Source organism: Hemicordylus capensis, chromosome 1, assembly GCF_027244095.1.
Source record: "Hemicordylus capensis ecotype Gifberg chromosome 1, rHemCap1.1.pri, whole genome shotgun sequence".
NCBI classification, from domain to species: domain Eukaryota; kingdom Metazoa; phylum Chordata; class Lepidosauria; order Squamata; family Cordylidae; genus Hemicordylus; species Hemicordylus capensis.
The window spans coordinates 305206561-305231104 of record NC_069657.1 but is presented as its reverse complement, the minus strand read 5'-3'; the positions used below and the strand labels follow the sequence as shown (position 1 = coordinate 305231104).

Below are 24544 nucleotides of genomic sequence, written 5' to 3'. Positions count from 1 at the left end.
TTTGTTTTTCTGTGTTTACTCTTCTAATTAAGCTTATTCCTGAAAAGATTGACTTTCATGTGTCAACAGAGAACACTTTGTGGTTTGAGTTTTAGGCACTATTTTCTATGGCAAATAGAACTGAATGCCCTATCACATACTTTTTTCAAAATTTCTGTTTTCAGAAAAGTTTGCAATATGACATGAGGCTGCTGCATGGGGAACCAGAAGCCCAAGGCACATATTATTTGGTTTTGTGCCACACCTCATTTTGCTTATACAATATAAAGCTAGTTGCAATTGGTCTCTCTTTTAACAAGGGATTAGGGAACTGGTTCATTCGTGGATTGGTAACTGGTTGAATGACAGGTAGGAATAAATGGACAATCCTCACAATGGAGAGAAGAAAGAAGTGGAGCCCCCTAGGGATCTGTACTGGGACCAGTGCTTTTTAATGTATCCCTAAGTAATCTTGAAGTTGGACTAAACTGCAAGGTGACCACATTTGCAGATGACACCAAGCTATTTAGGATAGTGAAATCCAAAACAGATTGCAAGGAACTCCAGAAGGATCTCTCCAAACTGGATGAGTGGGCAACAAAATGGTAAATATGGTTCAGTGTAAGTGTAAAGTAATGGACACTAGGAAGACCCAACACACTCCTGCCTCATGTCAGCTTGCTGGCCGTGGATTAGCCCCCTCATGCGAGGGCCAATCTACTGAGGAGGACCAGAAGCTCTATAAACTTTGAGTCTCCATTGGACTGCACTCTCATGAGGTAGGCCATCCAGCTTGAGTGCCCTGCTGATGTGGGGCTCCAGGTATCTCTGATTAATAATAGAACTCGTACTCCATACCTTCCCATCTCCACTCAACCCTTCCAGACTCCCAAGGAGTCCGGGCAGCTCCATGTGTCCAGGTGGACTTGGGTCGGCAGAGTAGGAAAACACCAGGGATAGATCACAGTCCATTCAAATGTCCCCCAACTTCACAAATTATCTGATGGCATCTGAGCTGTCTTTGACTGACCAAGAGGGGGATCGTGGGGTTGTGGTGGGCAGCTCACCGAAGGTGTTGACTGGGTTTGCAGCAGCTATGGGGGGGAAAGAAAATTCTGTGCTGGGGATTATTAGGAAAGGGACTGAGAACCAAACTACTAATATTATAATGCCCTTATACAAATCCCTGTTGTGGCCACATTTGGAGTACTGTGTACAGTTCTGATCACTGTATCTCAAAAGGGACAATGTAGAACTAGAAAAGGTGCACAAGAGTTTAATCAACCAAGGTGATCAAGGGGCTAAAGAGCCCTCCTTATGTATCAAGGCTAAAACACTTAGGGTATTGTAGTTTTAGAAAAAAGGGAGACATGATAAAGGCTTAAAAAATTACGCATGGTGTGGGGAGAGTAGATAGGGAGAAGTTGTTCTCCCTCTTTCACACAATGCTAGAACCTGGGGTTATCCCATGAAACTGATTGCCAGGAAATTTAGGACTGAAAAAAGAATATCCCCCCCCCCCCCAGCACACAATCTATGGAGTTCTCTGCCATGGGGTGTGGCGATGGCCACTGGTTTGGATGGCTTTAATGGTGACATAGATACATTCATGGAGGACAGGTCTGTCAATTACTATTAGTCCTGATGGCTATAGGCTACCTCCATGTTCAGAGGCAAGATGGCTCTGAATACCAGTTGCAGGGAAGCAACAGCAGGAAAGGGGGCATGCCTTCATCTTCTCGTTGGCATCTGATGGGCCACTGTGGGAAACAGGATGCTGGACTACATAGTACTTGGGCTTGGTCCCGGCTTGACTTAGGTTTTTATAAGGCTACTACTCACTTAGTATTGTGACTACAGTGACATCTGTATTTCCGGTAATGGAATTAGACTTGGAAGGAACCCAGTGAATCATCTGGTTGGCCCATCTCAAAAAGGATATCGTAAAGTGGTAAAGATATGGAAAGGAGGAACTGCAACTAAGGAGTTGGTACACCTTACCTGTGAGGAAAGGCTAAAAGAGTCTCTTTAGTTTAGGAAAAACCTATTTAGGAGGCACATGATAGATACAAAATTATAAACATGGACACTGTGCGTGTGTCCGTGTGCGTGTATCCCTCTCCTATTCTGATAGCTGAAGTATTTAGGACATGCAGCACATAACAAACATGGAATGCATGCACTACCCCAAGAAGAAATTAGCTAGCCATTAGCTTAGGGGGCTTTTAAAGGAGTCTAGACAAATTCATGGAAGAAAGGTCTCTTTATGTCTATTCAGGTTTGCTAAATCCACATAGAGAAATGTGTGACGCTTCTGAGGGCCAGATGCTGGGCGCAAGTGGAGCGTGATGCTGTACTTTACTTGTGAATGCCAGAAGCTTCTGGCTAGTGTCGGAATCAGAATGCTGGAATAGATAACCCTTTGGGTCTAATTCAGGAGGACCAGTCTTACGTTTTGATGACAAGATGTTTTGTATCCATACCAGTCCTTTCAGCTGCTGAATTTTCCATTGAGAGTTCAAGGAGGAGGTTGCAAGTTTACACACACTTGATCTTAGCCAAAAGGTTTGAAGAAACAAGAATTTATAATTTTGCCATGCTTCCTGTTCCAGGTTTTAACTATTGTAACATAGTAAATTATTTATTATAATAATTATGTAATTTTCCTTCTTGTAACCTTTTTCCATTCCATATGGAGAGGTGGAACCATGTATGGTGCCCTGAGCTCCACGGAGGAAGGGCAGACTAAACATGCAATATATTCAAGTTCTTTTTCTGTCTTTGACGAACAAAATGAACAATTGTGATCCTCCCTCCTGTGATAGCTCAAATATTCGCAGAATTTGTGCATCTTTCTTCCTTCCCTCTTCCGCTTTACGTTCTAAGCTAAACGTATTTAGTGAAACTCCAGATAATGGGGAATTGGGGCAATGGGAATTGTGGGGTTAGGTTTCTGAGGCAGCGAAAAATGGGACAAAAAGGACAAAGTGGAGGAAATTAGGGGTGGGGGGAGTGCCCTACTCTGCTCTGTATCCCCAGCTGTCCAGCAATGTCCCTAAAAGCCTCAATTAAACCACAATGAAATTAGAGTTAAAAACTTGTTTCACAAAACAGCGGGCGGAAATTATCTTGGAGGTAATTTCCGCCCATCCCGGATCCATGGATACGCGAGTCTTAACCCTTTAATTGCTGGATTTTATCATGTATACTGAGGTTGGATGGCAATTACCCAACTTCAGATGCCAAGTCTACTATTAGCAAGGTTTGCCTGTAGTCTAACCTGGCTACCCCTCTAGAAGTGCTTGTTTGAAAGAGGAAAATAAGTTTAGTTCAGTATAACTTCTGGGACCTCATCTCTGCTTGCCACCTCTGTACAGGTAGACACTATGTTTGCTATTCATGGCTTTGTGGGCCACACCAGATTTCCATGAATCCTTGTATATGGTAGTAATTCCAGGATTTGCCTAAATAAATACTTTAGTGTGTTGCTTGCCATTTGAATGCACACAATTGTGAGCAGCTATTTTTAACTATATTACAGAGTATCCAGTTTGAACTAAAAGCAGCCAAGCTTTGAAGTGCCAAGCATCTGTGGCTTCAATTGAATTCCTGTACAACTTACTAAATGACAAGCTGAATTAAAATAATGTCATTTTATCTATCTTGTCTTGTGACAAAATTCCTTGTATGGATACTTGATGTGCAATTTACAGCGCTTAAATGTTGCATTATCTCATACTTTGCACTAAATTCTAAGAGCTCTTGGCAGAGAATGGGGGAAGACTGCCTCCCTCCGCGCCCCCCCCCCGGCCAACAGATGGCTGACTGCACTTGTTAGATATGTTGAATTGCAGGATAAAGTTATTGTACACAGTCATGCTCTCTTCCCCCACTGCTCACAAACCCACCCCCACTCCAAGCTGTAAAACAAGCATTCTAGCTGCATCTGTAAATAGATTGTTGACTGGCTTTCTCTTTGTAAAATAACTTTTGCTTCTAGCATCCCTAAAATTCAGCAGCTGTTATTGGGAGTACAGTATATAGTTCCATGTCTAATGCAATAGTATCTTAAGTGAGCTAAGTCACAATTATGTTCCCCCCAAGATAGACATATTTATTGCTTTTTTGAAACTGAGTGCAGCATTTTCTTGTTACTTGAAAAGTGCACCAACACTGCAGTGTACATTTCCAAATGGGCTGTTTGAGTTGCATCGTGAGCTGTGACACAAGTCGTGACATGCATCATGTCCTGGAAAATGCCTTGCACCTACATCATGGAAAATGTCCTGGAAAATGCTTTGCACCTTCAGTCATTTACCAAAAATGCTGTCTAAAGGTAGCTGCTCTTTGCTAATATCTGGTAAGTATTTAACAGGCTTAGAAACTGTTATACAGTACATGTATAACAGTATACACGTACTTCTGTGAGTCACTGACAGGAAACGTTGACAAGGAATTCTTAATTGCCCAATTAAGCCCAGTTGTGCAGTTTCTAGAGTATGTGAAACCTCAAAACAATATAGTATATACCTCGTAAATGGTTTTGTTACAGAAGTTCTGATTGTGCTAATAAAACTTGGTGTTGATTTAATAGAGAACTCTAGATCTCTTTAATGTGTGCCATGTTTGCAAAGAGCTGAGTAGGAACCCATCTTTGTCTCTTTCTGATCGTAACATTCTGCATTAGTTTTTAATAAGGCAGTCCAAACAACAATTAGCTGTGAGCTTACATTTTATCAATAAAACTTGCGGAGAGAGAGGTAAGGGTAGAGTTCATTCTTGTGATCACGAGGTTTGCACTGGTACCATGCAGAAAGTTTCTGTGATCTGCCTTGACTTACTATTTAGGAGACATTAGGGTTTTACCGCAAAATACATAAAATACCTTCACGTATTTCAGTGTCTGTTCTCAGAGGTGAAAGTTGATCACCACAGCCAAATTGGCCTTTCTGGCCTTCTAAGAGAAGATAGATTGTCAAAATGTAGAGGTCTTTCTTTAACTTTCGTCCAGAACAATGCCTCTTTGCTTTCTATGTGGAAAGACTAGAGAGATAAGAATGAGTTTTACTCTACTACTTCAACTTTTTGCTCTACTACTTCAACTAGTTTGGATTAGTGAGTTAAACAGCTTAATAAATGAGCCAAGCTATATGCATACTCGAGGGAGTCAAACCATTAAATAACTTGAATTAAGTTCATCTTCATGAGTGGTCTTTGGTTTAGTTTCAGTCTGGAGACTAACCTTAAAAAATTATTTGGTAGCTGGTTCAGACACTTTGCAGAATCGTGTTAAGTTCTGTTGCCTGCAGTTTAACTATAAAATGAATAAGGGTGGCTGATGATGCAGCTTATGCTGGCATTTTCAGTCAATCCATGTTGCTTAGCCCATGCCACCAGTCTTGCACAAGAGTCCTCTTATGCAAATACTTAAAGCAGTGTGCATGTTCTGCATGCATGCAACTTACCATGTAAGTTGTGCTCCTGAAGGACATGCATGCTGGTTTAATTGTGCAAGGTTTCCTTAGATGCCCAATTAGAAACACAAGTGTAAGTCTGTGTAACATGTTAGCCAGTAACTATTTAATTTTTTCTCTCAAACTGGTTGTGTTTTTTAATTTAAGGATTTTATAAATTAAATACAACATAATAAGATACAGGGCTGACATCCAGATGAACATTGCATGTGTCAAATGGTGTGTGTGCGTGCAATGAAGGAGGGGCAATTTTTGCCATTTCTCCCTTCTGCAGCTATCACCTGAAAATATGTGTCTGAGAATTCTGCAGCCTCCAGGGACATGTGTTTGGAAGACACAGATATAAAATATTTGGCATGTGCACTGTTAGTCTGGATGTCAGCCCAGAAAAATAAATGTTAGTTCTACAACTGAAAATGGAGTGACTGATTACTGAGCCACTACTTTAACCTACTACTTTGAGTGGCATCTAGATTTTTGTTGCTGCAGTATCCAAGCATGCCTTCTGCTTGCAAAAGAAGTACATTTCTGTGATCAGAGTTTAGATGCCATCCTTTGTATTCCAGGATTCAGTTGAAGTCAACCTTGAGATTTTAGGTTTTGGTTAAATTCTTTAATGAACCAGAACTTTTTTCTGGGGGTTTTCCAGAACGTTTTTGGGGTTGGGTTCAAGTTTGGTTTGGTTCAACCTCCTGGTGCTGTTACTTGAGAGTTTGTTTAAAAAGAGAATTTTCTGCCCAGAATCTAGTACTACTCTTGTTGCTGAGTGGAATTCTGCCCCAGCACCATATAAACTTGATTTCTCAAGCTCTTCTCTTTCTCCTTCTATGCCCCTAGCTGATTCTGAGCAACTAGCTCACTGAAAACTATTTCATAAAGGATTACTCAAGTACCTGTTACCAAAGTCACTAGGCAGAATTTAAGATGACTCCTGAGAGAACCTCTGGTGCACAGATGTTTTTGGAACCCTGGGGGAAGTGCAGACATCTCTCACAGAACTGTAGTCCCCTTATAGGCCTTTTCTCTTGTCTAATGTACAATAATTTAATATACTGAGGATGGTTTTAAAAAATGTGGGGCAGGTGGGGGGGATGAGTAGAACATAAAATATTCCGGTTTTTTACAGTAGTGACCCAAGATTCAGTGGCTGTAAAACCAGTTCTTTCCTTGATCCAAGTTTGCAGATATTAAGACATAGTTTCTCCCATATGTAAGGAACAAAAGGCAAGGCTAACATTAAGTCTATGTTGGCAGCTCCTTGGCCTTGCATTTAGAATAACCTTGCATTACTGTATAGGCTTGTTAGAATAAAGGAAACTATTCAGCATGGTTTAATGCGTGTGTTCATTATAGATCAATATTGTATGAGCCTCTAATATACACTGTGTTGGCTTTTCCTGGTATGGCTCACTTGTTTTCAAGTATTGGTTCTCTGAAGCTGTCACATGAGTGAGATTGCTGTCTCTATAAACAGTCTATGGGCGGTTGGCTCCTTAATTGTTTGCTTGGAGAACTGGCTGGGTGACTCCCTTCCAGCAGAGGAAATGGGCTGATGAATTCAAACTTATCCAAGATTGTGTGTATTCTCTGCAGGGGGAAACAAGGCTTGGACTTCTGCCACAACACACTCATTGTGTTTCAGTGAGTGGGAGACTTTGCATGCTTCTTGACTACTTCATCAGTTAAGTGGCTGACTTAGAGAAAGTGAAATAGAGTTCAACTGCATTTTGCATAGAAATACTACTCTATGCATATAAATACTACTCTAAAAGTAAGAGGCAGTGAAAAGTTTGTGTGTGACAATACAAAAACAAGATTCTGCCTGAATTCACAATTTGGATGATAGGAAATATGAGACCTATCTTATGGTTTATATACTTTAGGCTTTGAGTAACTAACAGCAGTTACTAACAACTTGAGCTTTTGGGGAAGGACCAGGGCATTACCTAAAGAGATGCACAGTGATTTGTGTAAAGTGATAACTTTGACATTTCTCAACACATAAGTATACTGGCAGTTTAAGGTTACAGAATTTATGACTTTAGGGAGTTAACTTGGAGACTTGGGGTAATTAATTTCTCACAGATAGAATGGTTTGTTTGATAGATCAGGAAGAAATGAGAAAATCAGGAAGTGAAATCATTTGCCCATAAATCTGAAGCTCTTTACATGCATTCTCAAATTCTTTCTTAAAGTTTGAATTCTTTACTGGCCTTCAGGAGAGCCCTTAAAACCTATCTGTTTGGCATGGCTTTCCAGGGTTTTTAAATAGTTGTAACTGGTTTTAATGTTGTAACCTGGTTTTCAGGGTTGTTTAATTGCTGTTGTATGATGTTTTAATTGTTGTATTATACTGTTTTATAATTTTTGTTTTAATTGTTAACTGATTTTAATTATCTTGTTTTAATTGTAAACCGCCCTGAGCCATTTTGGAAGGGCGGTATAAAAATCGAATGTACATATATACATACAGTTAACCATGGTGCATACCATAGAAAGAATTGGCCCATGCCTTACATACACAACTCAAGGAATAGTTCAGTGAAAAAATGTGCAGAAGCTTTGGCACATGAGCCAAGCCATGTGTTAGAGGAATGGGAAACTTCTTCTTGGTTGCTAGTCTGTGTGACTTGAGGATTCCTTCCTTAAATGAAAAGCGGCCTCTTAACTTGATGTGAAACTTGTCCATAGAGCTTTCCTCTCACTACTTGGAAAGAGGGACCCCCTCTCTCCAGCATCTTGTCTTGCTGAAATGTAGTGTTTGAAGTGGATGGAACAGAAGGTTGGTGGGGGGGGAGATTGCAGACTAGTTCTGACCCCAGTGGGGTACAACTAACTTATGGAAACAGTATTTTAAAATTTACAAGATTCTTTTTTAAAAAGACACTTGTAGCAAATACTGTTAAAGCTTCCACCTACTGAATGTGAATAGAAATATGCAGATGTCTGCTGTCAACATAATCTAGTGCATGATGCAGTGAGTGACAGATACTGCTGTACCAGATATCTAAACTAGCTATATTAATACAAGTAGGTAAACAGTTATGGAGGATTGTGCATTTAATAAGAATATAACATCCCCGCTGGATCAGGCCCAAGGCCTATCTAGTCCAACATCTTCTCACAAAGTGGCCCACCATATTCCTCGGGGAAGCTCACAGGCAACAAGAGATGAAGGCTTGCCCCATCTCCTGCTGTTGTTCACCTGTAACTGGTGTTTATCTTGCCTCTGAACCTGGATCTGGCCTATAGCCGTCAAGAGTAGTAGCCATTGATAGACCTATCTTCCATGAATTTGTCCAAGCCACTCTTAAAGCCATCCAAGCTGATGGCCATCACCACATCTCATGGCAGAGAATACCATAGATTAATTACATGTTGTATGAAAAAGAGCTTTCTCTTGTCAGTCCTACATTTTCTGGCAATCAGTTCATGGGATGATCTCTGGTTGTGTGAGAGGGGAAAATTATTGTGATCCCCATCTCTGCACCATGCATAATTCTATAGATCTCTATCATGTCTCCCTGTAATTGCCTCCTTTCCAAACTAAAAAGCCCCAGATGCTGTAGTCTTGCCTCATAGGGAAGGTGCTCTAGGCCCCTGAGCATCTTGCTTGCCCTCTTCTGTACCTTTTCCAGTTCTACAATGTCCCTCTTGAGATAGTGAACAGAACTGTGCACAGTACTCCAAATATGGCCACAACATAAATTTGTTTAAAGGCATTATACAATGCTATGCAGATTAGCAGTTTTATTTTCAATCCCCTTCCTAATGATCCTGAGCATGGGATGTGCATTTTTTGCAGCTGCCACATACTTGGTCAACACTTTAAATGAGCTGCCTACCACAAGCCCAATATCCTTCTCTTGGTCAGTCACCAGCAGTTGAGACCCCATAGGCATATATGTGAAGTTGGGGTTCCCCCCCCAATGTACATCTTACCCTTATTTACATTGAACCACATCTGTCATATAACAATATGACACTCGTTCACTCAGTTTGGAGAGATCGTGTTGGATTGCACTACCCTAGTTTAGTGTCGTCTTCAGATTTGGCCAACTTGCAGCTTATCCTAACTTCTAGATCATTTATGAATCAATTAAAAAGCCCTGTTCCCTGTACAGATCCCTGGGGGACTCCACACCTTCCCTCCATTGTGAAGATTGTCCATTAAATTCTACCCTGTCTCCTGTCCTTCAGCTGGTTGCCATTCTACGCCTGAACCTGTCTGTTTATCCCACGCTACGTGTACTCAAGAGCCTTTGATGAGAAGCTTTGCCAAAAGCTTTTTAGGAGTGCAAGTACATCAGCTGCATCACCTTTTATCCACATGCCTATTGACACTCTCTTTTTATTATTTTATTTCCAAACAAAAGACAAAACAAAGGAAAACAAATGACATTTCATCGTTGTCTAATACATCAACTTGGATTCCACTTCTCCAACATATCCTGTCTTCTCATTTCATTCTAGTTCAATAATGATTGGATAACCTATCTAATAAACATCAAAATTAAAAGTATACAACTTGTGGCCTTATTTACAGAGATAATCCAAATCTCGGGTGTGGAGTTACCATGTACCAAATTATAGTGCATAAACCGTTCCCACATTAGAACAGATGTATCATCTGATTTATTCTTTATGTATGATGTATGAAGTAATCTTTGCCATTGATGGATATTCCCCAAGCTTCATCCAATGATATAATTAAGTTAGTTTTCCAGTATAAAGCATAAAGTATTCTAGCTGCAGTTATTGTATATAAAGATAGCTCGGTATATTTACAGGTATATGAGGTTTTGCAATATTTAACAAAACAAAAAAAAGCTGGTAACAAAGGAAAGTTGGTATTTACAATTTGTTGCATCTTGCAGTATATAATCTTCCAAAATTGCTGGGCTTTACTGCACGTCCAGCACATATGGTAGAATGTTCCCACCTGGTTCAAGCATTTCCAAAATATGTATTGTCTGTCTTTGCCATCATCCTAGGAGTAAGATACTAACGAAAATACATTTTATCCCAATTTTCTCTTATTGTACTATTCACTATGAATTGAATGTTCACCTTCCATTGATACTCCCATTGTTGCATATCGTTCTATTTAAATTTTGCATCCATTTAATCATGCAATGTTTTACCTGTTCTGAATCATACTTCAGTAACAATTTATAAGTCAAAATAAATGTTCTGAATTTCGTACTATTAATATTTCAAATTCAGTCAGATCCCTTAACTCCTCACCTTATTGTATCTCTTTCTGACCTACACTATTTGCAAGTATTGAAACCACGAAGGGGCATTTGTCCACTCTGAAAAAAGTGTCTAAACTGATTTCATTTTATTGACACTCAAAGAACTCCGAAAGGTTGGTGAAACAAGATTTTGCTTTGTGGAAGCCATGCTGGTTCTCCTTCATATAGCCCTGCTCTTCTATATGCTTAATGATTTTATCCTTAAGCATGCTTTCTGTCAGTTAACCCAGCACAGATGTTAAGCTAATTGGTCTGTAATTTCCTGGATCCCTCTTAAAAACTGGTGTTACATTGGCTACTTTACAGGACTCTGGTACAGAACCTGATTGTAGGGATATGTTACATATTTTTGCTAGGAGGCCAGCAATTTCACATTTGAATTCTTTAAGAACTCTTGGGTAGATGACATCTGACCCTGGACGTGTTAATTTTTAATTTTTCAAGACAGATGTTAGTATGTTCAATGTATTCTGTGGAAATTTACTTGCAGGTAAAAACTTATTGAAGAAAATTGTTTAGATAAGGTAAACTTGGGTCAAGAGCATTGATTTTGTTAGTAAAAGAACTAGACTTTCCAGTTTGCACTTTGCAGATTATAAATTGTGCCATTCTCTGGTGCTAAGCAGGTTTTGGAAGAGAAAAGTTGAACTGTGCAAGATTAGTGAAATGACAAGGTAAGAAACGTGCTTTGCTTCTGATGAAATTGCTAGATTTTAATTGAGATAAATGTCTGTCTCAAGATGAAAAAGCAGCCTTCCTTAGTTTGGATTGCTTATAGGTATCCTCAAAAAGCTTTTAACATTTTGCAGACTTAACTATGTCAGCATGGCTCATGTTTCTGCATACGAGCAGCATATTGTGGTGGTTTTTCAATAGAAGATGTGACTAAGGAAGTTGTAGCCTCCTGAGACTGAAACCATATTTGTCTTGAGTGGATTGTCCTCATGGCACAATCTGGAGGATTTTTACTCCAGCTAAAAATTCACTTGTTAAAGGAATCAGCTTATCCATTTCCTTTTGAAGGAAATGGCTGAATTGCTAAAACCCTTGCTAACTGGGCAAAGACACTTTTTTGAAGTGGCAGTACTCCTACACTTAGCAGCCCTCGCTATTTAACTTTCCCTGTGCCCGTATTGGCACAGCATCTCCCCCATTTCCTAGAGTCTCCCTTGTATCTCTCTTTAGATTGTGAACCTTCTTGGGTTAGGGAATAACCTTTTCACCATATTTGCTATGTAAATCACTATGAGAACTCTTTTCATTGTATGAATATTTATAAGCTTTATAAGGCATACTTGAGCTAAAAATTAACCCACCTTCATTGCCATCCCTCACTTCTGGAAACTTAATTCCTCTGGAACTGCATGGTATGCTGCTGAGGCACTGAAGCAATAGCAATTTATACAAAGCTAAAATGTAGAGAATGTGGGGCCTTTGGGGCAAGGTTCATGTCAGAATCTACTGAGATAAGCACAAAGGGTTTATCTGTCTCAAATATGAAAACTTCTGAACAGTTGGCTCTTTCTGAATGTTTCAGTTCCTATAAAACAGAGTAGTGGTATTAGTTGCACTTTAAAAAATCATTTTAAAATAGCAACATGGATCTTTGCATTGCCTCTGAGTGACAATGAGGAAGGAAATGGCTTCTTGAGGACTCCTAGATAAAATAATAATAATAATAATAGTAAAGCCTGGTAACTAACTAATCTCGTTTGATTCTTTTGCCTTTTGAACTTGGACTGGAATAGAAAGTTCTTGACAGCTAGCCTTTATGCTGAGACACTGCCTCTCCTGAGGCAGTTACACATGAATCTGTTTTTACAAATTGCTAACTTGAACACTTCTACTTAATAATTTAACCCTGATGTGTACCACAAAAAGAGTTGGCTCTCTGACTAGATCTTGATGCAAGTCCCATTATGTACTTTTACTTGCACTGGGCATTTAGAGTGCAAGGTCATCTTATAGTCTTCTAAAACGGAGGAAGGCAACTGTTTTGGCATCAACAGCCACCATGGCAATGTATAATGAGTTGGGAGCTTGATGATGTTTACATGCTTGCTTATGAACTTCTGTGGTGAAACAAAGCTATTTTTTCTGAAGGTGTAAGATGAGCCAGACTTGCAGGTGTTGCAAAAATTATATTCTAATGCTTTAACACATTACAACAGAACAAAGGACAATACAGGTAGCTCTCATTATCCACAGGAGTTCCGTTTTCATCTGCAACTGTGGAATAACAAGACCTTAACTCAATGGAATTGAGGGCGGGGTTTAGGTTCCTGGAGGCTTTAAAAAAGCCTTAAAAAGCAATGAAGCAGAAATAAATGAAATAAAGTACCATGCTGTGCTCTCCAGATGTCCAGCAATGCCCCCACAACCTCAAATTCTGCCGATTTTCCATGAAAACCCAGGTGTGGTGTGTGTGTGTGTGTGTGTGTGTGTGTGTTAAACTAAGAGCCACAAAATGGCTGCTTCCAGCAAAATGGTGGCCAGAAATGATCTTGAAGGTCATTTCTGGTCACCCAGGAACTGCTGATAGATGAATTTTAACTTTTTGTATCTGTGAATCAAGAGGTTGGGTCTCCATTGCCTGACTGCAGATATGCAAAACCGTGGGTGCTGGGACTGTGGATAACGAAGGCCATCTGTATATTAGTCTAAGCAAGTGAAAACTCTGAAGAGTTTGCAGTTACTACACCAGCCTTTATACTCCAAATCAACTTGAAAGTTTGTTTGAAAACAATGTATCATATAAATTTATAGAAAATTCATTACTAATGCATTACTGAATTAGTTAACAGGTGATGTAATTAAATGAACAATTAAGAAATTGAATAATAGATCTCCTGACTGATGGAGTCTTCAGACTTAAAAAAAGTTCAGAGGAATTAAGTTACTTAAGGATATATTCAACATGATCGTGTGAGAAGTCAGAAATTCTGGAAGAATGCTAGAATAATAGTGATTTCTTTTTCTGGATTGGGTTAAGAAGTCTGGCTGTGGCTTCTGTGCACTGCTCCCTCTGGCTGCTACCTGTTTTTGCTCATTTTTAATTGCTGTAATATCCTGCATCTGGGACAGGTTTGCCTGATAGGGTGGGTGAGAGCCACACCTGTTGGACTTGTAAACTTTTGGCCCTTATAAAGGGGAGCAACGCTGGGAGTGCAGCTGCGGGTGCAGCTTGACAGGCTGCTGGCAGGGGATGGGACTGAGGGCTGGGGCCAAACATTGTTTTGGACTCCTAAAACAAAGACTCATGCCAATTACAGTATTGTTGCCCAGTAATATTGTTTTACCAGGATCCCTATGAGGGAATTGGCCTGTATTGAATGTGTGTACTTGAGTTTGGGGACCAAGGATAGACTAGGAGTTCTGTTGGTGTACTGATAACCCCACTGCCCAACAGATTGCGTAACTGAGCTGATGGAACCGGCATTGGATTTGCCCAAGTTGTTGGTGGAGGACTTCAATGTTCATTTCAGGTCTGGTTTGTTAGGACTGGTTCAGGAGTTCATAGCAGCCATGACAACTATGGGCCTATTCCAAGTGGTCTCTGGACCAACTCGTGATGCTGATCACATACTCGATTTGGTCTTTTGCACTGATCAGGGTGGTGTTTCATTGGTGGGGACTCCTGACATCTCCCCATTGTCATGGATGGGCCGCCATTTGGTTAAGATAGGACTTGCAACCACAATCCATCTCTGCAAGAGTAAGGACTGATTAGGTTGGTCCACCCAAGAAGGTTATTGGATCCAACAGGATTTCAAGAAGCCTTTGAAGGGTTTAGAGCTGGTGCTGCTTCTGTCGATGTTCTGGTGCAAACACGGAATAAAGAACTCGCTAGAGCAGTAGACAATTGCTCCTAAGCATCCTGTCCTTCTCATAGCTGAAGAACTATGAGAGCTGAAGCAGCTAGGACGACTACTCAAGCACATGTGGAGAAATACTTGGGCAGATCCAACTGATCACAACACAGAGCACATTTGAAGATCGATGCTTTGGCAATGTGGGCAGCAAAGAAGTGGTGGTTTTCTGCCCACATTGCTTCTGCAAGTACACATCCAGCAGAGTTGTCTAGGGTTGTGAGTGGGCTAGTATGTGTCTCCTCTCCCTTGAATTTGAACTTGGAGCCATCAGTCACTCGCTGTGATGTTTTCAATTATTTTTCCCCCTCCTGTAGATAAGATCTCTCGCATTCTGGCTGAACTGGATTCCACAGTTACTATGGAGGTTTCAGAAACTCCTCATACAACATTAAATTGGATCACTTTTCAGTTTGTGACTTGTGAGGATGTGGACAAACTGCTTCGGATTGTACATACTACAGCCTGTTCTCTTGACCCTTGCCCAACTTGGCTTATTTCATCTGGTAATCGTATTAACAAAGAGGGTCTGGTAAATAATTATAAATGCTTCTCTGAGGTAGGGGCAGGATGCCTCCTTGTTTTAAGGGGACTATTGGACCTTATCTGATGAAGGAAGTCCCTCAGTTAGATAATGACAGAACGGTGTCCAATCTTCCATAGGTGAAAAAGCTGATTGAGCTGCTGGTGGCTTCTCAGATCCTGGCAATTTTGGATAAGGATTATCTAGACCCATTTCAAACAGGATTTTGAGTAGGCTATGGGTTTGAGACTGCCTTGGTCAGCCTGATGGATGATCTCCAGTTGTTTACTGACAGTGGGAGTGTTACTCTGCTTTTGATACCATTGATCATGGTATCTTTCTGGGTTGCCTGAGGGAGTTGGGATTTGGTATCACTGTTTTACAGTGGAATCTTGGGGAGATTCCAGATGTCGCTTGGAGACTGCTGCTTTGCAAAGCAAGAATTAAAGTATGGAGTTGCACAAGACCCCATACCATTCCTATGCTCTTTAACATCTACATGAAACTGCTGGGAGAGATCATCGGGAGGTTTGGTGCAGGGTGCTATCAATTTGCTGATGACACCCTGATCTATCGATCTATATAAAATGCCATGCTGGAGGTGCCGAAACATAGCACGGACCCCTCTCCCCAGGACATGCAGCAGGCCCCCATCCTTGTGAGGAACCCCACAGAATCCTATTTTCTTCTGCTTTTGATAATCTGTCTTGAATTACCAAAACCAATTTTTAGTCATGGTCAACTTTACGTAGGTCTCTCACGAGTAAGATCATTTGACTCTCTATTATACCAGCAAATCAAAAGATCAAAAATTGTGTGTGTAAAGAAATTTATGATACTGAGCAATAAAGTACTAGTGTGCAGATACTTTGCGTGGGTAAAGCTAGTTTCTCCATATTGACCTCATCCGGAAATGGCATGATTCCCTAAAACCCTGCCTGGAGGCAGTAATGGGCTGGATGAGCGATAACAATTTGAAGCTGAATCTAAATAGGACAGAGGTACTGACTGTGGTGGGGTTGGGACCTGAGAAATGGTTTAGACTGCCTGTTCTGGATGGGGTTACACCCCACTGAAAGATCAGATATGTAGCTTGGGGGTGCTCCTGTATCCAAAACTCTCTGGTTTCTCAGGTCGAGACAGTAGCCAGGGATGCTTTTTATCAGCTTCACATGATGCATCAGCTGCACCCATTTCTGGAGGTAACTGACCTCAAAAACAGTGGTGCATATGATGGTAACCTCCAGGTTTGACAACTGTAATGTACTCTAAGTGGGGCTGCCTTTGTATATAGTCTGAAAACTACAATTGGTACAGAATGCAGTGGCCAGACTGCATTCTGGACAACCCGAAAGGACCATATAACACTGATTTTAAAAGAATTGCACTAGCAGCCTAGATGTTTCTGAGTGAAATACAAAGTGCCGGCTGTTACCTATAGAGCCTTCAACAGCTTGAGTCCAGGGTACTTAAGAGAGTGCCTCCTTTTGTCATGAACCCTGCTGCCTAATAAGATAATCTGGGGAGCACTGTTTCCTCCAAGGTGTGCACATGTGCGTGTGCCCCAACTTCCAGGCTCCCACATCGCAGTTTCTGGAAGGCACACAGTCTCTGTTGCGCCTGCCACTGCCCAGCACCCCATTCCCTCACTCTCTGTGGCCAGGAAGCATTACCGCACTTTCCCCCTCTCTCTGCCTCGCTGTCACCTCCCCCCACCCCGGCCAGGCTTCCTCTTTCTCCATTTCCAGCTGCAGAGCAGCTGGAGGAGGACGGGAGGCGGCGGTGATGACCCCCCCTCCCCCCAGCAGCTCCCTAGAGAGACTGGAACTGGGCAGGGGGAGGATGGGAGGTGGCGGTGGCTCCCTCCCAGTGGCTGCAGAGGCGGTGGTGGCTCCCCTGGGGCAGCCTAGAGAGACCTGAGCTGGGGGGAGGAAGATAGGAGGGAGGGCTCCCCCCAGCAGTGGGGGAAAGGTAGATGACTTTTGACTTAAAGTCAACTGTTTCAGACTTAAATAAAACTAGGTAGAGTTGGGAAATTTAGATTTTACTATTCAAAACACACAAAACCAAAACACAATTGGCTTCCTAGCCTATTGCTATAATAATACTTTAAAAATGTAGTCACTAACTCGTGTGTGTGTGTGTGTTGTGCGCGTGTGTGTTGTGCGCACACTGACTTGATGCTGCCGCTCAGGACAAAACTCTTTATAGTCACTGATTATAAACATTAGAGGGGACATTGCTAGGGAGGTCTGGTTACAGTTGCTACTGGCTCATTTGGTGACAGCTCGGGACCGGGCCTTCTCTGTGGCTTTGGAATATGCTTCCTGTTAAAATAAGAGCATCTCCATCTCGGATTGCTTTTAGGAAGACCCTCAAAACACAACTTTTTCCCTCAGGCTTTTAATTGAAATTAATTTTAAACTGTTTAACTGTGTTTAACCTGTGGAATTGTTAACTTTTTAATTGTTTACTCTGTTGTACATTATAAATTGTGTACACCAGCTAAAGATACACATTATTATTTATTTACACAGTCAGACAGGTGTTATTGACTGGTTTGTTTTATCCAGACATCGAGTCCTTCCCAAGGACCTGGGATGGCTGAATTTTATCGTCAGTGTTGTTGCTGTTGTTATAGATATCATCGCAGAATATAGGCTGTTCCCAGTAAAGTTGCTTGTTGTTGTTGTTACATTTATGTCCCGCTCTTTCTCCAGGGAGCCCAGAGCGGTGTACTACATACTTGAGTTTCTAGTTCACAACAACCCTGTGAAGTAGGTTAGGCTGAGAGAAGTGACAGGCCCAGAGTCACCCAGCTAGTTTCATGGCTGAATGGGGATTTGAACTTGGGTCTCCCCGGTCCTAGTCCAGCACTCTAACCACTATACCACGCTGCCTAGCATATCAGGCAGTATGTACATCTGATATATAAATATCAAGGTTAATTTAAAAACTTTTAAGATTTGCAAAGCACTAGACATGGTTGACGTTTTTTACCATTATTACTTGCTTGATCAGTGGAGATATTAGAATGTAGAAGACATTGTCTGGGTTTGAAGGTAGTCAGAATTGCAGAGGGATCGTGTATTGTAAGTTGGTTTGCAGATAATAGTCCTGTGATCCACTAATAAGTAGAAAGAAATAATATTCTGAGTAAATGTTGTGCTAAGAAATGGGGATTTGTAGAATTTCATTATATTGCTTTTATGCAAAAGCTCCTTTTAAAACAAATGAGCCATGTTGCAGATTGTGTAACTGTTGAGCAACAGTTGTTGTCAGGTGCACCTTGGTAATTTTGGAGCCTGAACCTAAAGGCCTTTGGGGGGCCCCCCTCCGCTGCAAATTAGGTATCATCATGCTCCACTGGGCAACCACACCACCCATAACAGACTAAAGAGGATTGGGGGGGGGTCTGGGGCTGTGGAGGCCCTGGACTTCGACCCCAAAGTCCAGGGCTGAGTGTGCCTCTGGTTGTAGTATGTTGTAGTAGTGCAACACTAGTCTGGAATGCAAGCTCTAGACTGGGCACAAGTAGCTAGCACATTATCATTCCTCTGTAAGCACTTTGCTAGTCAGAATTGTCAGCCACTGTATCTTGTATTAAATTAAAATTGAAAAATGTTGCAAACTCAAAATTGTTCAATATTAATTTAATCTGAGCTTTTTGGAAATATAAGCTTGATAAATCTTCAGACTTGTAAATATAAAGTGTGAGCACTCATTTGCTGTTGATTTCAAGCCTCCTGCTCTTAGTCTTCAGATTTCTCTCTGCATCCATGTAGGATAAAACACTGAGATCTCAAGGGTTCTATAGGGAACACAAGCCTCATTGAGAAAGTTCTTTCAGTACTGTAACTGGCATATGTTATCCAGTCCTGTGGCTGATCTATATAAATGTCAGCAGAACTGTGTTTTTTTATTCATTTTAACATATTTTTATACCGCCCAAAACTTATGTCTCTGGGTGGTTTACAACAAGATAAAACATTAGTTCAAAACAAAAACAAAAAAATTAACACACAATGTAAAATTTGTTAAAACAATATTTAAGCATTTTAAGGACTGCAACTCATATTTTTATTATTGAGAATACTTATACTGATTTTCAGCAAAAAGCTCACAAAGTAGTTTACACAGCAGAAAGAATGAGAAAAAATATGAAGATGGTTTCTTGTCGCAATCTAAAATGAAACGATGGACACACCAGCAGGAGCTATTAAAGGGATCCATGCTGGACTGAATAGGTTGCCTCTGTGCTCAGCTAGTTGTTCTACCAACTTTAGTTATTTCCTTTTACTTCAAAGGTATGTGCTGGATTGAAAAGGAAAACAAGCCTGAGTCACTGAATTGTGAACTTGTAAAAGGTTAACAAAATGCCAAATTGCTGTCACAGCTAAAGTGTTCAAAACAAGAGTGACTGTTCTTAGTTCTCTGCCCCCTGCTTGTAGCAAATATAATTAATCCTAAAACCATTCCATAACTGTTCTTAACTGGGGATAAGATTGTATCCTAATTCTGTCGGCATATTCCACTTCCCTTTGCTAAAATGTTCATTGCTATGTTTTTAAACCACTGGATGTTGTGCCAAATAGCTGAGTTGATAGAACACTAAAATTACAGACAAGCAGTTCTATGAACAGGGGCATACAATTCTAGGTGGCCCATATAATTTTAAATACGCCTACAGTTTCTTTATAGTGAAAGTCCAGAGAATGGTGTATATGCACATAAATGGAGCAAAAAGAGTCTGTGGCCTCTTTATTAAACTTATTACATTAATACTGCTAGAGGACTTTTTATTTGTACTGTGCTGGCCTTCGATGTTGGGCTGTGAGCCCTTGAGAGTTCCATGGTCATTCCTGATGATTGATGTTCTAGAAAGCTTCAAAAGGCTGCAACTCAGAGTGATTGCGCAGAAAGTACATTCATTGCTGCCACGGTTAGCCTTGTACAATGGTATGCTTGTCACTTTGTAAGCTGCAGTGGAGCGGTCTTGTTGCAGCAGTGAGCAGGGAGAAAGGCAGAAAGGGCAAAAAGCAGAAAGAAGGTCAGAAGGGAGAAAGCAGGGATGCTCCCACCAAACAACCTAGTAAAAGATCAGACTTAGCAGCCAGGGAATTCTCCAGAGCATGGAGCTTCTTCCAGCCCCTCATCCCCTGCCTGCAACTTCTCGTTTTGGTCTTACTGGCTGGAACAGCTGCTACTCAAGCTGTTCCAGCCAATCTGATTCCTAGGTGGCTCCTCCTGACACTGTGCTCAGGAAGAAGGGGAAAATGTACTAAAAATATACTCCCCAAAGCAACCAGGAAGTGCACTTTAACCCATTATTTTAGTTCTTCCTGGGCACAGTGCCAGGAGGAGCCACTTAGGAATCAGATTGGCTGGAACAGCTTGAGTAGCAGCTGTTCCAGCCAGTAAGACCAAAACAAGAAGTTGCAGGCAGGGGATAAGGGGCTGGAAGAAGCTCCCTGCTGCTAAGTCTGATCCTTTATTAGCTTGTTTGTTTTTTGTTTGGCGGCGGGGCACTGTTCCGCCTTTCCTTACTGACCAGCCACCACTGGCAGTATGACAAACTTTTAAGTGCAAGTGTCTGTGTTGGGCAGCCTGAAGAGCAGTGTTCATAATGCCTTCTGCAATAAGAATTTGAGAATGTATGTGTTTAAACAAGTGGAATACTCTATGCTCCCTTTCTACAAGGTCTGCCAAATGCAGAAAAGGAACTGGTTATTGCCTTGCAAACAGTTTCAGCTTCATTACACAGAAGTTGAACCACATTTGGTGTTAACCAATGACTTATACTATATATTCTCTGTTTGTGGTCTCTGCAGCACCTGCGACAGCATCACCTGGGGTCCATGCTCCTGCTGTCAGCAATATTATTATTATTACAACATTTATATCCTGCTCTTCTTCCAAGGAGCTCAGAGTGGTGTACTACATACAATAGGCCTGTTTGTGTTCTCTAGCGGCAGGGCTTCCACTCCAAAGCAGAGGAAGTTACCTGTTCAGTCAGTGGGCAAGTGGTCTGGTCATCTAGAGCCTCATCTCAGCACTTGGGCTATTGCTGAGATGGTTGCTTTGGATGACCAGCCATTCCAGGTGGTGGAAGCCACTGATTCAAGGTGATTCATCGAAACAGCTGGCAATGGCTGCTGTTTTGGCAATTCGTGCTTGAATCACAAAATATGTTTTGTGCACATCTCCACTTAAGAGTTGTGAAGAGAATTGTTCAGCCATATAGTGGGACATGTCAAATGAAACACGGAACCATGGAAGCTTCTAACAAATTTTCCAAAAACAAATGGAAAATTCCCTTTGCAGATGACCTGAGAGCAGCATGCTGTTTTATTGTCAGTGGTTTCTTTGGTCCCTTCCAGTGTTCCCTCTAACAGGGATTCCCAGATGTTGACTAAACTCCCATAATACCCAGCCAAAGGTCATTGCAGCTGGGGATGCTGGGAGTTATAGTGAACAACATCTGAGAATCCCTGTTAGAGGGAACAGTAGTACCTTCCTCTGCCATTCACCCAATCTGCAGCTGTTTATCTGCTCTTTGTGGAACCTCTTGCAAACAAGCCATGAAAAAAGCCTGGGAGTTGATGGCAAATTCAGCCACACATAAAAGAAACAAGCCAACTATACACCATGGTCCCAAAGCTTGGTTTGCCATACTGAACCTTGGATGAACTTGAGGCACATTCAGCTGGAAAAGCCCAACAGGGATTCTCAAATTCATCCAAGGATCCATATTGTGTTTGAAACAGCCCAGTGTGTTAACCTGCAAGTGAGGTAGCTACTGCAGTTAACATGCTACTGCATTGTCACAATAGAACTTCAGTCATCTAATGTATATTGAACAACCTATACAATTTCCGTTTGTCAAAGCAAATCGGGTGGAGACATCCCTACAAACAAATCTTGACTATAGAACCCTCCTGCCCCCAACTGAGCTTGTAACTAGGAGAGGTTTCCTACTCTTATCCCTTGCTCTGACACCTTGGATGAGGTGAGCACAAATTTCCCAGCCATTTTGCTTGCTGCTGCTCCTGACTCCATGTTTTTCCCCATCATGCTTTCCTACAACTCTTCATTCTTAATAGCAGGCCTGCTCAACTTAGGCCCTCCAGCTGTTTTGGGACTAAAACTCCCATAATCCCCTGACACACTGGCCGATAGCCAGGGATCATGGGAGCTGTAGGCAAACATCTGAAGGAGGGCCGAAGTTTAGCAGCCCTGCTTAATAGCAAGATTGATGACAAATCCTAGTGGGAAGAACACAGAGTATTCTTTGGTATTCTCTAGGTATAAACTTATTATGAAAATAGAAGTCCTTTGGAAAGTTATTGCCCTTTTTTAATCCTACCACATTCGGGGGTCACTAGTAACATGGATTCTAACAGGCCTTAATTATGGTGACTTTTGTGGTTTAATAATACAGTAAATGCACCAAATATTGTCCATATTTCTTTAACCCTTTTAGCAGCAGGATTGAGGCTAGCAGTCAAAAGTTGCTGATTTGGATCATTCTATTTTGAATACTAAGTTAACTCTACTCGTTTTCCAATCTCTTAACCATATTATCTGTCCAACTATTACAGTACATTTTCAGAGTAGCTCTGTCAAATAAGTGGAATATGTTATAAACTGAGCTTTGTTTTTAAATGCACTAGCCTGTTGTGCATTTCTCTCTTCAGTGTTGGAAAGAAGAGAGTAGTTTTCTTCCCATTGCAATGGTGCTTCCAAGTGTGGTGTGCTGCTTTACTTCCCTAAAAGTGTGTAGCTCTTACTACTTCCTGGGAGAAGTGAACTTGGGGACCCCATTGACATGGTATTGGTCATAGTACGTGGGGACTGAAGCTGGTGACCCCTCACTAAGGAATGGGGTGGCACAATGCAAAGGTAGAAAAGCCAGATTATGCTTCATCTGTTTCTTGGTCATACTAGAAGATGACAGAGGCAGAACTCAGAACTTTTGATATGGAAATTTGATACTGTGACTTATGGTAGCAAACCTCATTCTTTCTTACAGGGATGCTGTCAGCAGATACGGGAATGCTTCACCCTGAAAGGGACTGATGTCTGGCAACATTGGTCTAATGTAAGCATATGAGATGTGGTACTCCTCCGGAGATGTTGGGAGCTTTTTGTGTAAGAATCTTTTCTAAGCTGTGTCTCCAGCCTTTATAGAAAACACTGAAATTATAAGAGAAGAAATCTGCCTAATCGCTCCTTAATTCTATGACTTTTTTCTCATTACAGCGCCTTATGAACTTTGGTACTTGGTTCACAATGGATCCAGGAGAGTTCTAAGTGGCAGGTAGTGTAAACATCCTACACTCTCAGCTGTGGAAAAGAAGAAAGCTGGGAGAAGGCTGTTTACTCTCTCTGGCTTGGAAAGCAGCTGAGGAGGACAAGCCTGGAGATCTTGAAAGGGTTTTGGTGGTGGTTGGTGGTTTCTGCTTTTGAATTCATATTTTTCTTACATGGCTGCAAGTTTGTGTATTGATCACAAATCAAATGTCCTTGTGAGAAGCTTTAATTAGAAAATAGTTTTTAAAACAAGACTGCATTGTAAGGTGGGGGAGTAGTTGCACACAAAGCACATCCTTGATAGCTTTATCAAAGACAGCACAAACCAGAAAGTGAATGTTGGATAAATGGACTGATTTTCATTCATGGGAATTCCCCATCTGAAATGGAATAAAATTAGCATTGAGGTAAAGGGATGTGACTGAGAGAGGAATGTTCTTAGAATCCTTGTAACTTAATACCATTGACTATGCAGCTGACAAGAAAATTATGGGGCTTAATTATTAAAATTTTCAAAACTGCTGGTAAAATGTGATGGAAAATTTTGTAACAGACTTGACAAAAAATTGCTTGAAAATATGAACATAAAGAAGATATTTCCTCTATAACGCTTCTATTAAACTGTAATGAAAAATGGCCTGAAAACCAATAAAATTTTGTCAAATATTATCTGTGTTGAGGTGGTATCTGTCCTGTGTGTGCTAAAGTGTTTACTATTTGGCTCCATCCCCCTTATTAATGGGGAAATAACTCTTTGATCACTAGTAATATAATTTTAGAAATGAAGCAGTGTCTTGCATTGTGTATTCTATAATTTAGAATCGAGCTAATTCTAAAACTATCACTTTGGATTGCTTTGCTGTAAATACTTTAAAATAAATTTAAAGGAGTAGCTTCAACATAGATAAAATTTCAGAACAGATTACATGCATAACTTTTCTTTTGCCAGTGACGTCTCCAATAGAATACTTTTATCAAACAGATACAAACCAAAAACTGCTTTGCTCTTGACACATTTGGCTTTAATCCAATTGAAGGCCTTCGTCCAACTTGTGGACCTTAGGATTCCTTTTTGAGGATTTTCTTGTAAACAAGTAGAACTAATGGATTCTATTATCTGCTTCAGCA

At 41.0% G+C, this 24544-nt stretch overlaps 1 long non-coding RNA gene across 1 annotated transcript in view; it reads left to right on the top strand.

Annotated features, from left to right (window-relative positions):
• Window positions 1-24082, top strand: part of LOC128340927 (uncharacterized) — a 45136-nt gene extending 21054 nt beyond the window's left edge. The window contains exons 2-3 of the long non-coding RNA XR_008314092.1: window positions 23136-23254; window positions 23366-24082. This is a non-coding gene — a long non-coding RNA (uncharacterized LOC128340927). The remainder of the gene's footprint in view (window positions 1-23135; window positions 23255-23365) is intronic.
• The last annotated feature ends 462 nt before the right edge of the window (window positions 24083-24544 follow it).